Source organism: Corvus hawaiiensis, chromosome 3, assembly GCF_020740725.1.
Source record: "Corvus hawaiiensis isolate bCorHaw1 chromosome 3, bCorHaw1.pri.cur, whole genome shotgun sequence".
NCBI lineage: Eukaryota > Metazoa > Chordata > Aves > Passeriformes > Corvidae > Corvus > Corvus hawaiiensis.
The window spans coordinates 108,329,011-108,343,086 of NC_063215.1; the positions used below are offsets into that span (position 1 = coordinate 108,329,011).

General features: G+C 50.2%; 1 long non-coding RNA gene across 1 annotated transcript; it reads right to left on the reverse strand.

The window, feature by feature from the left end:
- Positions 1–282: 282 nt before the first annotated feature.
- LOC125323842 lies at positions 283–3,153 on the reverse strand. Its single transcript, XR_007202673.1, has 3 exons — positions 3,066–3,153; positions 1,957–2,107; positions 283–365 (listed from the first exon to the last, which is right to left on the reverse strand). It is a non-coding gene; the product is annotated as an uncharacterized LOC125323842 (long non-coding RNA).
- Positions 3,154–14,076: the final 10,923 nt, after the last annotated feature.

Sequence of the window (14,076 nt, forward strand, 5' to 3'; positions counted from 1 at the left end):
CAGCTCAGCTTTCCAATGGATCAATAAGAACCAACTGCTCCAGTTCTGCCGAGCTGGAGTAACTCAAGAGTAGATTTGCTGCTCATTCTCAGCACAGGCTATGAACCCAAGATCCCAGCTGTGGTGGCTGAGGCAGGAGGTGGTTTGTGCTCCTTGTGCAAGGAAAACCGGTGCGGGAAAAAGCTGCTGTGGAGCAGGCTTACCTGAGGAGTTGCGTGGGAAGCTGCCGTCTCCATGGATGATGGGCTTCTTGGGCAGTAAGGGCACGTTGTCCTGCTTCCTCAAGACCTTCTTCTTCAAGGCACTACCAGGGTGTTTCCTCGGCACACTGGAAGCTGTGCCATTGACAGGCGGTAGGCTAAAGCCTGCAGGGACCAAAGAGGAGCTTGGAAGTGGAGGGTGACAATGGAAAGGCCCAGAAAACTTGCTGGAGCTGGGTAACATCTCTTTGTTATCCCAAAGAACTTCAAGTATAACAGTGGCACAGTACCATGGGAAAGTGATCACAGACTCCTAGAAGAGTTTATGTGGGAAGGCACCTTTAACCACCATCTAGTCCAGCCCCCACGAGCAGGGACATCTTCAGCACGAGCAGCTTCCTCAGGGCCCCATCTAACATGGCCTTGAACACCTTCAAGGATCGATCAACAACAGCTTCTCGGGGCAAACTCTTCCAGTGTTTCATCCCCTTCATTATAAAAAAATTCTTCCTAATATATAATCAAAATCTACCCTCTTCTGGTTTAAAACCAAATTGCAGTGATGCTTCCCCGAAGAAACAAGGAAACCCCAGTATTGCTTTGCTTTTGTTTTCCTGTTTCAGAGGCTGGCTGGGGAAGTTACCAAAAGAAAGCGCAGATAACCTTGCGTGATGCCCTCGGGCTGAGTGCTGCCTCCTGAGGTCCCTGCTGCTGCCCTGGGGCAGCGCACACAGCACTGCAGTCAGAGCCCCTCAGCCCGGATTCAGTCGGCAACGCTGCTTGCTCCTGGGGCTACAACAGAAGCACTGGCTCGGGGCTTCAGCACAGCTCTACAGCGCCAGCTCTGTCGCGATAGAGGGGAAACCCAGACGCTCAATATGAGTGATCAGCAGGAATCCGATTTATTGGTTGTACCAAAACTCCTTATATACTAACAATAATAGGCTCTATGCATATTCGTAGTGGCGCATCGACTAAGCTGATTCTAAACCCCTCCGTAGACCCCCTTTCGTGGTCAGCAGTTCTGCTTTTTTCCCTGGCCTTCTAACCACAGATGTCTATTGTTTATACTGCCAAAACCTAACCTTGCTGGCTCTGCAAATAAACCCATAGTTCAGCAGTAAGCCTCAATGGTGGTTCAGTTACTGAGCAAGATACATGTAATATTCTGTAACTTCAGTTGTTACACAGGATGTGTTGTGCATTGTCTTATGAGACCTTGCTCAGCTAGCTGCAAGGGTCTATGTGCCCGTTCTCACGTAGCCAGCTTCTCAGATCAGTAAGCTGCAAAGAATCTGTATATCCTGAATCTATATGTCCCTTTTCACGTAACCAATCTCTCACACAGCTCCTCAGCAGGGAGTGGTGGGAGAAGGGTCTCTGGGGTTTTCATTAGAAGGAGTTGAATTTTGTTTCTTCCAGGTTGCACCTTGGTTGAAAAGCATTCTTTTGGACCCGCTTTTCCTGGAGGCTGCTATCCAGGAGAGAGTCTGAAGCCTCAGTGTACTTTGCAAGACAGAATTTTACACTCTGAAGGACTTCAGAGGGGAAGGTGGGAAGCTGATATTCTGTTACGGACTCAGTGAGGCCATGGGCAAGACACTTCATGCCTCTCCATTTTTCTTTGGGGACCGGAAATACATCCTATGCAAACTCCCACTCAGATGCAAGTGTAACAGCCCCCCAGTCTGAGGGCAACACTGTGCAGAGGGCAAGCAAGTGATCAGAAAGGACCACAGGTGTAGCAACCACTTACTTGCTGCAGCTGCATCCCCGGGGTCAACTGTCTGTGGAGGCAGCTGCAAGGACGTTTCCTTTTCACTCTTTGTCTTGATCTCTTTCTCCAAAAGTTCCATTGGCTTCCGCTCTAAGTTCCTTTGAGCCAACATGCCCAATGCAGCACGGACCTACATGCAATGGGAATGCATCACAGACTGTAAGCAGAGACACACAAACCAGACACAACATCTCATCAGGAGCACAGAGTCCATAGAGTTCCACAGTCCTTGATGCAGCTCCATGTACATTCCAATGGTTTCTGAAGAATGTCTCCCGTCCTCACCTTGGCAATTACACACAGTGAGGTGGAACACTTTATTGCCATAACTTCCCACTGCTCCAAAGTACTGTTTCTCAGCCTATGTCAAGAGGCCCTGCTTGAAGCAAGAAAATCACAGGAGTGCTCCAAGACAGATGAAGAGCCCACGTGACCAGTGAGCAGGCAGTTCCCTTCCTACAGGCCATGGCAGGAGAATAAAAACCATGTGCAATACGCAGCAAGGAGGGGTAAGTAGCTGTTGCTTAACACTCATGGCCAGGAATTGCAGCTGTTTCTCACTTCTGGCTTCTGAAGGACTCAGCTGCTCTCGGAGACCGTGAGGCCAAAAAGAGGAGTCACGTGAAAACAAGTTGCAGAAACATTGATGTTAGTGCGCGGAAAAATTGAGAATGAGAGGGCTGTGAGATACAGCAAGAAAAGTAACCAGGAAAAATCAAATTCTCCCATTTTATTTTGCAGCCTTGCTTACACTCAGCATTAGAATCCTTGCTTCTGTGCTTCCCAGGATGCACTTTGCCCACATTCACTGATGTGTAGCTTGCTCTGCCATTCAGAACTTCCCTACAAGGGCCTTTGCACAAAAAGAATGCTTCTGGCATGACCTTAGCACCATCTCCAAACCAGTGACCTTGCCACCACTGGAAATAGCCAAGCAATTGCTCTGTAGCTGTCAAATATATTCCCAAGAGAATCCCCAGAGATTCTTCCCCCAAGAGTGGAAGATTATGATTTTCAGGGACATTTTGGGCCAAGCACTAAACAGTCACTGGAAAGGAAGTCTGCTCATCCCTGTCCTTATCCCTCACCTTTCCAAAGCCATCCTTCAGGGCTTCGGCACTCGTAAGGCCAGCACTGGTGGGGTGATCCGTCTCCTTGGCCTGGCTCACTGGGAGGCCTGTTAATGGAAGCAAAGGTTCCTGTAAATCTCTGGCACACTTCAAGCCCCCAACAGCGCCATGCTGGGCAACAGGCAAGACAGCTTCCAGATTGCAGAGCTCTGATAAGACCCAGAGATTGTGTCTGAGAGCAGCAAGCTACATATGCCTAGAACCTCTCCCAATGGATGGGCTACTGCCACAGTGCACTGGCAGCAGACATGGCATTGCTCTGTTGGCCAGCAGAGTGAAACCTCCTGCATGATGGAGGCCTCAGCCCTGGATGCTGGAGAGCCACTGTGTTTGATAGAGAAGGGCAGAGACGGAGCTTGCTCTTGACAGAGATTCTTATCTGCCCTAATTCATGCTGATTTTAGTAAACATCTTCTTCCCGGTTCCTAAAAGAACTCCCAGGTTCTAATACCTGTAAGCATTTAGATGAATATTTTCTTCTCTTTGTGGCAATGTTTTAGAGGACATGAAAAGAAAAGCTTAGCATTGCAGGAGTGTTAGCCAAATGTGAATTGTGTTCTTGAAACTGGATAATTTGCTTTCCCCAAGGATTTTCATTCTAAACTGTGTGAGATTGGGCCACTTTCAGGCCAGTCTGACTAAAGGCTGATTTTCCTAATGGAAGTGGAACAATGTAGCTCGTTCTGAAATACTCTCCATCTGAGCCGTTAAAGCTCAGAGGATGAATCACTCTTTACATGGCTTCACAGAGGATAAAAACACGTGGCAGCAAAGTAGCAAAAAACCAATGTCTTAAATCAGGATTTTTTGCCCAGCAAAATGGTCAGCTTAATCATAAAAAAGAGTTAGATATGGGCTTTGAGGAAGGAGGGCTATTCTGGATTGGGGGCAAGGCCTTGGAAGGTAAGAGCATCTGAGAAGCTGACAGGGAAACTACTGACTCCAGGGTAACCTCCTTGGGACCAGTGCAGTCAGTCCCAAGTGCAAAGTGGAGACACAAAATATAACAGAGGCCGCAATGCCAACATAAAGCATCTGAAGCTACAGTATTTCATTGGAGAGATTTCCTGGAAACTCCTGAAAAGCTGCACAGGGGATTATGGCCTTGCCAGCAGCCCCTTGAAGCAGGCTGTGTGAATGAAGAGACACTGGTGCATTAGAACCTCTGCAGAGCAGCCTCCTGGAAGGCTCCACATCATAGGCATTAGCTTCATTAGGACAGCAGGATCAGTTCTTTACTGCATGCTTGCATGAAGATCATTTGGGACCTCCTTTTTGTATATCATGCAGGAAAGGAGCTCTTAATAATACCCTGCTACTGAAACCCACACTGGGGTGTAGCTCTGTAGTGGTTCCCAATGAAGCAGATTGCCTGCTTTGTCACTGCCAGCCCTGTGACCCTGTGAGGGACCATATTTCATCCCACACACGTTCTGTCTCCAGGAAAAGCTTGCCTTGGCTTATTAGAGTGGAAAAAAATAGAAGAATAATAAAATGGACAATTATACTTGGATACGATCACACTGTTAATGTCAGCCTTGTACCTCATTCTCCCAAGGCTTGTAAGACATCCTGAAACATATCAATAGAAAAAACTCAGATCCTATGCTACATCTGAATGAAATTGCTTCAGATCATTAAGAATTCTCCTGTCAGGACCAGGACAAAACCCTTCCCACACTCACTTGTAGCTGTCCTGGATTTCTGCAGCCCTTTGTGGAAACCTGCTGTAGGCAGAGTGTCTGGAGTTGGTTTGGGCCTTTAGGAAAGATGTGTGGAACAGTATGCAGGGCTCTCCTAGGAGAAAAATGCTGGCCAGCGATCATATTTTAGTAGTCCCCTATGATGGCTTCCCACAGCAACAGCCCCAAGGCTGCTGAGAGGAAGGCACAGAGGAAGATAACCCTCCCATTTCTGAGGGAAATTCTCTGACAACAAACCAACCTGAGTTGTCAAACAGCTGTGAGAAATATTCACTCAGCCATAAGGCTGAAAGAGGAGAAAGTCATCTAAGCAAAACTCTTTATGAGTATAAACAAGTCAGCTGAGTTGAGTGCATCTCCCTGATGAGGCACAGCTCTGCCTCAAATGCACAAACCTTTATGCCTTTCCCCGGCCCGTGGGGCTGCCTGTCCCCTTTCCCATGTGCCGGCTGCTCAGGAACTGACATTCTTTCCGACTGCCCACCAGGCTCCAAGCAACAGCTCCTTTCCCCTCCCCTTTCCCTGCCGGTAACAAGCGTGGGTTCCCTCCCCTTTTCCTCCCGCCCACACTCAGCAGGCCTGGCCTCCTGCTCGTTACATCTTTGCCTGTGTGACACCAGCACTCCTTCTCATGGCTACCTGCAATGCCTGAACGAAAACATCATTTTATCCCTCACGCAGCTGGCCTGATGTTTCAAGACATGGGCCAAAGGGGAAACCTTTCAGTGTGTTTGGTCAAGGCCGGGCTATGCTCGAGGCAAAGGTGTGTCAGTGTACTCGGCTCCTTCTCTCCGCATGGTGTCCGGCAGGCACAGGAGCCCAGAGCTCCTGCAGAAACCATCACAGCACTCGGTGGGAGCAAACTTGTGTCCAGCCCTCACACAGAGCTCTGGTGTCCAGCACTGCACCTCCTTGGAATGAGGAATTGTTGCAGTGCTCTTGGAAGGAGCTAAGGAGGTTTGGCCTTCAGATCAGCTCCTTCCTAGCTCCTGATTTGCTGCCCTGGGTAAGCTGCTGCCTGTGGCAACACTTGGTTCACAGCTGACAGCCCTGCTCTGCTGGCGGGCAGCCATTGCAGGAGCTTTTGCTGGGGACATTGAACCTTTCAGATCTTCCCAAGGAGAGCTAAGGAGGGAACTTGTCAAAAGAGCATTGCCTGGGCAAAGCTTTTAATATTAAATCTTTCCTCTGTGCTCATTACCATGCACAGGAAATATTTGAGGAAGCAGGCTTCCTGCTCCAGAAATTCCCCAAATCTATCAGTTTTCCAGAAAGAAAGCACAGATTTGGGATGTGTAATCCCACTTTAATTCATTGTGCAGAAAAATACAGGAGCACTTCTTGGGAGCTGTGTGTCTAACCTAAGTGACCTTGCCACCAAGAACTGAGAAAGGTGGGGAGAGATGGAATCAGTGGCACAAAGATCTGCAGTGGGATTCTCCCACAGGCCTGAGGAAACTGCCCCGTTCCAATGGGCTTGTTGCACTAGATAACACTCATGCTTCAGGTATATGATCTCTAAGCTGAAATTTCAGGGCTCAGAAAAGCCTCAAAGAACTGACATCACTCAAATTTAATTTTATCCTCCCATCAAGTCTCTGACTGATGATAAACTGTGTTTGACCTCCACAGCAGCTCCAGTCCTGATGGGCTCTGTAGCGTGCTTGCCATGAGCATGTTTCATATAACATTACTGTATGTTTGCTGCACAACAATGGGAGAACATCATGGACCTATTTCCTTGCTATTACTCCTATGAAATGAAACCTTGGAAGATATACCTGACTCCCTGCCTTATGTACTAGCCCCACTCTCAATGGGTCCCACAGAGAGCTTTGGCTGGAACTCAGGGGAACAGGAGAGTTTATCATCTTTGGAGAAAGGGGCAGGCAACTCAGGAGGACTCTACGGATGTCGTGAGGTTATGCAGGGACAAAATTGCAAGGGACAAAGCCCAAGTTTAATCTGACTCCTGCAGGGAAATCGTAGAATCACAGAATGATTTAGATTGGGAAGATTGGAAGAAGATTTAGATAGACTGAAAGATTCTCTACTTCCAAAGCTCTGGCTGTGGGCAGGGACACCTTCCACTATACCGGGTTGCTCAGGGCCCCATCTGACCTGGCGTTGAACGCTTCCAGGCTTGGGGCATCCACAGCTTCTCTGGGTAACTTGTTCCCAGTGCCTCAGCAGCCTCACAGTAAAGAATTTCTTCCTAGAAACTTGCAAAAGAGAGTAGAACTATTGCTGTAAATACAACAGCAACAAAAGGAGGGCTGAGGAGAATCTCTGCCTTTTACTGGATGTGGGGGAAAACATAGAACAAAGCCTGAGGAAAAGCCTGAAGTACTTCATGCACTCTTCCTTCCCTGGGTGAAGACTGTCCGGAGGGGCGGGCCCAGGGAGTGGTGGAATGAAATGGAATTAAATGCAGTTGGTGGCTGGTCACAAGTGGTGTTCCCCAGGGCTCAGCACTGGGGCCAGTCGTGTTTCATATCTTTATCAATGATCTGGAGGAGAGGATCAAGGGCATCTCAGCCAGTTTGCAGACGACGCCAAGCTGGGTGGGAGTGTTGATCTGCTGGAGGGTAGGCAGTCTCTACAGAGACATCTGGCCAGGCTGGATCATGGGCTGAGGTCAGTGGTATGAGGTTCAACAAGGTGAAGTGTCCCGTCCTGCACTTGGGACACAACAACCCCATGGAAGGCTACAGGCCGGGGGCAGAGTGGCTGGAAAGCTGCCCAGCAGAGAAGGACCTGAGGGTGCTGCTTGGCAGTGGCTGAACGTGAGCCAGCGTGTGCCCAGGTGGCCAAGAAGGCCAATGGCATCCCGTCCTGGGATATGCTTTAGTGGTGGCCTTGGCAGTGTTAGCGGTCTCAGGTTATTGGGGGAACTCTGTGAGCTTAAAGGTCTTTCCCAATGGAAACAGTTCTGTGATTCTAAACCTCCATTCCTTGTTTTGAAGGATGCAGTCCCAAACAGACCCGCATTTGTGTTTTTAAGGAATTTAGCATCTACCTTTCCGTGCAAGTAAGAGGAATCAGGCTTGAAATGCTCTCGAAACACTTTTATTCCTTGATCTTAAGCTGTGTGTTTGAATTGAGGAGATTTTGTACAGAAAGGTTGGACCAGAAGATAAATGCAGGCAATTTAGCTGCAATGGCACTTGTTTCATCTGCTTTTCTGCTTCCTTTCCCCATGGGGGGCAGATTTGGGAGTATTTGTCTTGTGCTTTGAGTTCTGGCCCAGACTTGCTCATGGATGTGCTGTAAAATCTTATCTACCCCTTTCTACTGACAAAATCTTGCAGACTGGTGGGAATTGCTAGAGACAAGGCTTATAAAGCAGTCCCCTGTATGATTAGCCCAGTGTCCCTGCTTAAATCCAGGCCTGCTTGTATTAAAAAGGAGCAAACTCTTCTAACCACCCCGCCTTTTATTTGTAGCTCTTAGGGCAAGTCTTGTGTGCCATTCCAACTCTTTGTTATCAAATGTGCGAAGTGATGTTGCTGCTGTAGCAGCAGCCTGAGTTCAGTGGGAACAACTCCGAAGCACTGTCCTGGGTCCCACTGCAGTGGGCAAGGTCAGAGACTTGCCTCTGCTGCCATGGGCATCCTGCCATGGGGAGAGCAGCTGCTGGGGCTTCCTCCATTCTGCTGACAGCGGTCTGCCTCCAACATGTGGACTGTATGGCCATGATTTTGACAGCATGTGGAAAATGCATCATTTGAACATTTTTTCTGTTGCTCTAACATGACCTGACTCGAGCAGTTTGGTAGGCAGGATGCCCTGTGGGCAGGGCCATGGCAGGGATGGGTGGCTGTCACTCGCACTGGCAGCGTTATTTTTCCATGCAGGCTCCTGATGCTGCGGGGCAACGCACCAGCAGCTGTATCGGGCCCAGCGACCAGCAGCACATCGAGGAGACCCTCATCTGCACAGAGCCCATCACCCCTTTGCTCCCCCCATGGCGGCACAAGACAATTCCGCCCCAGGTGAAGGGCTGCAGCAGACTGGAGACTCCTTCAGCCAGGACTCGTTGCAATCTCCTTCCTGCAGCTGTGCCCGGAGGATGTTGGCCTGCAGCGGCGGTGCCCATGCCCAGGAATGCTGCTCGGCTCAGGGAGGCGGAGTGTGTACAAAAGCTGCGCTCAAAGCGCTGATCGCGAGACCCCAGAGCCGCTGGCAAGTGCAGCAGCTCTTCTTCATTCCGTGCAAGTGAGAGCCCAGCCTTAGAGCCTGTCCCTGGGGACAGGGAAACGCTCTGTGTATAGTTTTGAATTTTCAGGGACAGCCAAGATGAGAATTGTTTTGAGGCAGGTGATGTTAATGTTGGGTTTGGGTGTGTCTGCAGGAAAGAAAGCAGGAATAAACCCCTGCCACAAGGAAGGAGAACATTTGCATGGCCAATTTACACCCTACAGATACACTGATCATATCTGCCCGCTGAATACCGGGAGCATCTAGTGCAGCGGGCAAAGCTTCCTTTAATAGATGGGAAAGATGAGATTTGAACAAATAATTTTGCTGATGCAGAAAAAGGGATCAGATCCACTGGTCCCTTGCCTCAGAGTTTGTTCTGCCAAATCCTGGGCACGGCCCCTTTGGAATGATTCCTTAATTGCTGATATGCAGCTGGAATGCTGAATGCATCTGGGGAGAAGAATTGCCGAGTATGTAAGGTGGCATTTTTGCTGGATTAATTCTGGACTAGGAGTGAGCTATCTCATTAAAGCTTATCTTTCTCTCTTTTATTATTGACTGTAATGTTCTACAGGGGGCAAAAAATCCTGATTTCAGAAAGTTATTCCTTTTTTTTTACCGCTTGGCTGCCACATGATTTTATCATTGGTGGAGGACTGTACAGAATGATTAGTTCTCTGAGTTTCAAAAGCTCCAATGGAGAGCATTTCAGAATGACCTGCCCAGTGGTATTTTCATTAGGAAGATTTTCAATTGTTAGGATTAGCCAAGATCAGAAATATTTTGAGGCAGGTCATGTTTATGTTGGGTTTGGGTGTCTCTGCAGGAAGGAAAGCAGGGAATAAACCCCTGGGAAAATGAAGTAGAGCAAAAGTGGATTGTTTGGATAGGCCAGTTTGTTCCCTACAGATATGGGCTGCTTGAATACTGGGGATATCTAATGGAAAGTGCAAAGCTTCTTCAACTTCTAACATGGGGTGCCATTGTTCATGTGCCAGCCCTTCGTTTGTTGTGAACAGAAAAAATCAAATCCAAAAAGTGCAAAACCCAGCCCAGATGTGAGTGGGAGTTACAAAAAGAAATGCCTTGAAAAGTAGCTTTGGAAAGTGCCTTTCCTCCTAGACAGTGTCAAACCCACAGGCCTGGCCTGCTGGGGCTTAGGGCTGGCTGCCCTTGGGAAGGGAAGGGGATGGTGTTGGGATGGGGGTTTTGCGGCCATGGAAACGAGAGAACCACGGGCGAGCGCGTCACAAAGGGGCAGCCCCGCGCTGAGGTTGTGAAGGTGGCGGGTGTCACAGACACAGCGGCAGGAGACGCGTCTGGCTCTGCCTCTCTGTGCCGACTGCTGGCGATTGGAGTCCCCCGACCTTGTTCTAAGGCTGGGTACCAAGCTCCCGTCGCTGTCTACGCTGAGAGCGTTCCCAAATTCAAACCCAGATACTTCTGCGAGGCAGAAGCACGGGTTCCAACATGGACTTCAGTGGAAAAGGAAAGACCGCTGAAGAAAAAGGTGAGGATAGAATGGAGATGAAAGGCCTCAGCCAAATGGAAAAAAATCCCAGCAGATTTCAGGGAAAACTGGTCGATGGTGGTCAGTGCTGGCTCTGTGTCAGGCTGACAGGTACAGATGATCCTGTTGGGATGCCCAAGGCATCACAACATTCTGTCCTTAGTTTACTCTGCTTTCTCCTTTTTCTCAGTAGCCAAATCACTCATACTGCCAGCCAGGACAGGGACTGTGGCCACAGCAGACCACAATTGGACATGGTCATAAGATGCAAGGCCTGTTTCTACCTTTGCCATCAATGTCAGGTCTCACTAAAAATAAATTTCCCGTTCTTCCTCTGCTTGCTGATCCGCTCGAGCCCAGAGGATGTTATAACGGTGCTATTAAAACACCAGCAAGGCCTGCCTGCTTGCTGAGAGGTCTTGCTGCTTTGCAGGAATGGCAGTCAGGACTGTGTGGGTCTGCACTTGGTATGCACAGAAGCCCAGTCTCAAGAAGGAATCTTTTTTCCCCACTTATCATTGCAGCCTTCCACCTTGCCCTTCAGGCTTGCCAGGTCCATACTGTTAAGAAGAATTACAGCGATGCTATTTTCATGAAAGATAAAAACAAAGCGATCTTCTCAATATTTCAAAAACCCCTTGAGTGCCTCACCCATTTGATGAGCAGATATCAAAGGCTGGAGTTTGACTAACTCACTTCTTCCCTTGTACCTGATCCACAGCTTCTTCTGTAGACAAAACCTCAAGGAAGAAGTGGATGGAGACCATGCCTAAGGAGGGCCCTGTGCGGCCTCCCCACCCTGGTGCCCTCCCGCCCCTGGCTGGCTGCAAGGATGCTGTGCAGACCCCCAGGCTTGGCAGTGCAGGTCTCCGCTCGCAGCCTGCTCAGGGGGCCTTGGCTCAGGAGCCCCGGCAGGGGCAGCTGAGCAGCGCTGCCCCCGGGGTCACTGCCAGGGAGCACAAGGTGAAGGCTGAGCATGGCTCAGCCTCACAAAGAGGTAAGGCGGGAGCTGGGCCGCTCTCTGGCGGGAGGAAGGCTCTTGTGCCAGCCTAGAGAGCCTGGGCACATTGCCAGGGAACAGTTCTGCCCTGCATGTGCCCCCTGCACTGAGCTGTGCTGCTCCCAGTGCCCCGTGGAGCTGTAGGGCTGCTCAGCTGTGGGGCCGGGAGAGGAGCAGGAGGGTGCGTGTGCAGCTGAGCCATTCCTGGAAAGCACAGGCCTCTGGGCTCCCTGCTGTCCCAGGGCAGCCCAGAGGCCAGGCTGTTCCTGTGCTGGCTCTGTGCAAGTGGGTCAGGGTGTCTCCCTGGCCTGCCTCAAGTGGCTGCTGGCAGGAGCATGTTTCCCTGTGCAGCTCTTTAGAAGTTTCCAGGGAATCTCTCACATGAAAAATTGTAGCTTCAGAGGCTTTATGTTGGCATTGTGGCCTCTGTTATATTTTGTGTTTCCATTTTGCAGGACTGACTGGCTACACTCTTGCCAAGAAGTTTACTGTGGCATCTCCCTCTATGCTCCTTCCCTCCAAGCCATTGCCTCCCATCCAGAAGAGCTCTCCTTCTTCAAATGCAAAGAAAATATGTAGCGGAGAGCAGGAGAATGGGAAAAATGGCACTAGCTATGACGAAGACAGTAGAGCAAACCAGGAGTTGAGTACAGAGGGAAAAGGATGGAAGGTAAGGAAATGAAGCTAGAGTCCTGTGTGGAAGGTTTTCAGTTTATGTGCTGTAGGCAGAGCTCTGAGACCTTTTGCTGTGGTGTGAGGCCAGGGAAGCAGCTGAGCAAAGGGAGAGCTCAGCAGGACACTGCACTTCAGGCTGCCTTTGCAGTGGGTGTGTAGTGCAGGCTTCATGTCCTCAGCGGGTATCAATAGCAGGGGAGGTCTTTGAATGGTTTCTGGCTCTCTTGTGGCTCCTGCTCTGTCTTATGGCTGAGAAAACACCAACAGGCAGTCAGAGCAGCTGAAGTTGGCCAATCTTGTGAACCAATCCTTCTACATTTAGTAAACTACGGGTATGTGTGAACCATCTCTGTGTCTTGGTGCTGTTCTCTGTCAGCTGTGTCCGGTTTGGACGGAGAAAGGTGTTTGCTGGAACAGGCAGTCCTGCAAAGTCAGTTCCGGGTTGTGTCAGCTTTTGAGTTGTACAGCCATGCCCTTGTGCCCAGTTGTCTCTGATGCTATTTCTAGACTTCATCAGCTTCTGGGCAGCTTTGTGCATTCTGGCATGGCTTTGTCCAGAGGGAAGGGATGGCAGGTGGCCATGGGGAGAGCAGCCCAGAGCCCACCCCCACGATTGCCTTTGCAGCAGGGCCAGGACCTGCAGTTGTTTTGGGTTTGCCGTGGGGTGCAGGAGGAGGCAGATGAACAATAGCTTTGGTAAACAGAATGTCCAACCCAAGGCTTGTGTACTTGATTCAAGCCTTGCTGAGAAAGGGCCCAGCGTATCCCTGAGAGGAACTGATCCTTCCACTGAAGTTTGAACAGGGCCTGATCTGGCTCTTTAGCTGTGCCAGGGACAATGGGATGCTAAGGAAGGGTGTGCATCTGCCCCCGCTGCCTCCACCCCGCTTGCTGGACATGGCATGGGGGCCCTGGAGCAACTTGGGCAGGCAGAGGCCTTCCAGAGAGCAGCAGGGCAGGGAGCTCAGCAGAACTTCCTAAATGCCAGTGAGCCTGAGATGATGGATGTGTGGGAGCTGGAGAGCACCGAGCATGCCCAGAGCTCAGCAGCATTGGGGCTCAAAGGCTGCTGGGGAACTGTACGAGGGAAGGGAAGCAGCAGCAGAAATGAGGGGCTTGAGAAAAGCAGGTTTGGACATCCTGCAGGATGGCTTTGTGGGGACTTGGCTGGAGATCAGTACTGGCTGTTAGGTGCTTTAGAGACAGGGAGAGAATAGGGATCCAAGGCCATTCCCATACGATCCAAAAGGCCAGTGGAGGCAGTGGCACCGCAGAACATCTTGGTGCCAAACATGTGGATGCCATCTGGGAATGTAGCCACATTTCCAGACAAGTGAGCACAGGGATAGCGGTGGCAAATGTGGGACATGGTCTCTCCCTCACCACTTCCCTTTCCATTCCCTGTCCTAGACCAAGCTGCTCCATCAGTTTGACATCTCTGCCAGGTCCCAGCTAAGAGCATGGCTAAATGTCTTCAGGCATGAATGGGGGCAAGGCTGGTTGCTTGATCTGAGTCTTCTGCTCTTTCCAGGCTTCCTTGATGCCTTTGCATTCCAGTGGTGGGGATATGAAGAAGGGGTCATTGGGACCACCTTTGATCCCCCCAATACGCAAGGCAGTGAGTCCTCCTGTGAGCAGTGCGGCAGCATCTGTCCCAAGCTCTCCGCAGCTGGATTTCCAGGAGTCCCAGGAGATGAGGTAAGCCAAGGTGTCTGCTGCTCCAGTGTGCTGTTCCCCTCGCTCTTCCCGTCTCGTGAGGTTATTTTCCACAGTCATCTCTCCCTTGTATTTAGGCAAACCTCAGTGTATTCCCCATTTTGCCCATCTGTGGTGATCCAGCACAATGGCAAAGCCAACACCATATGCCCTAAGAGCAGA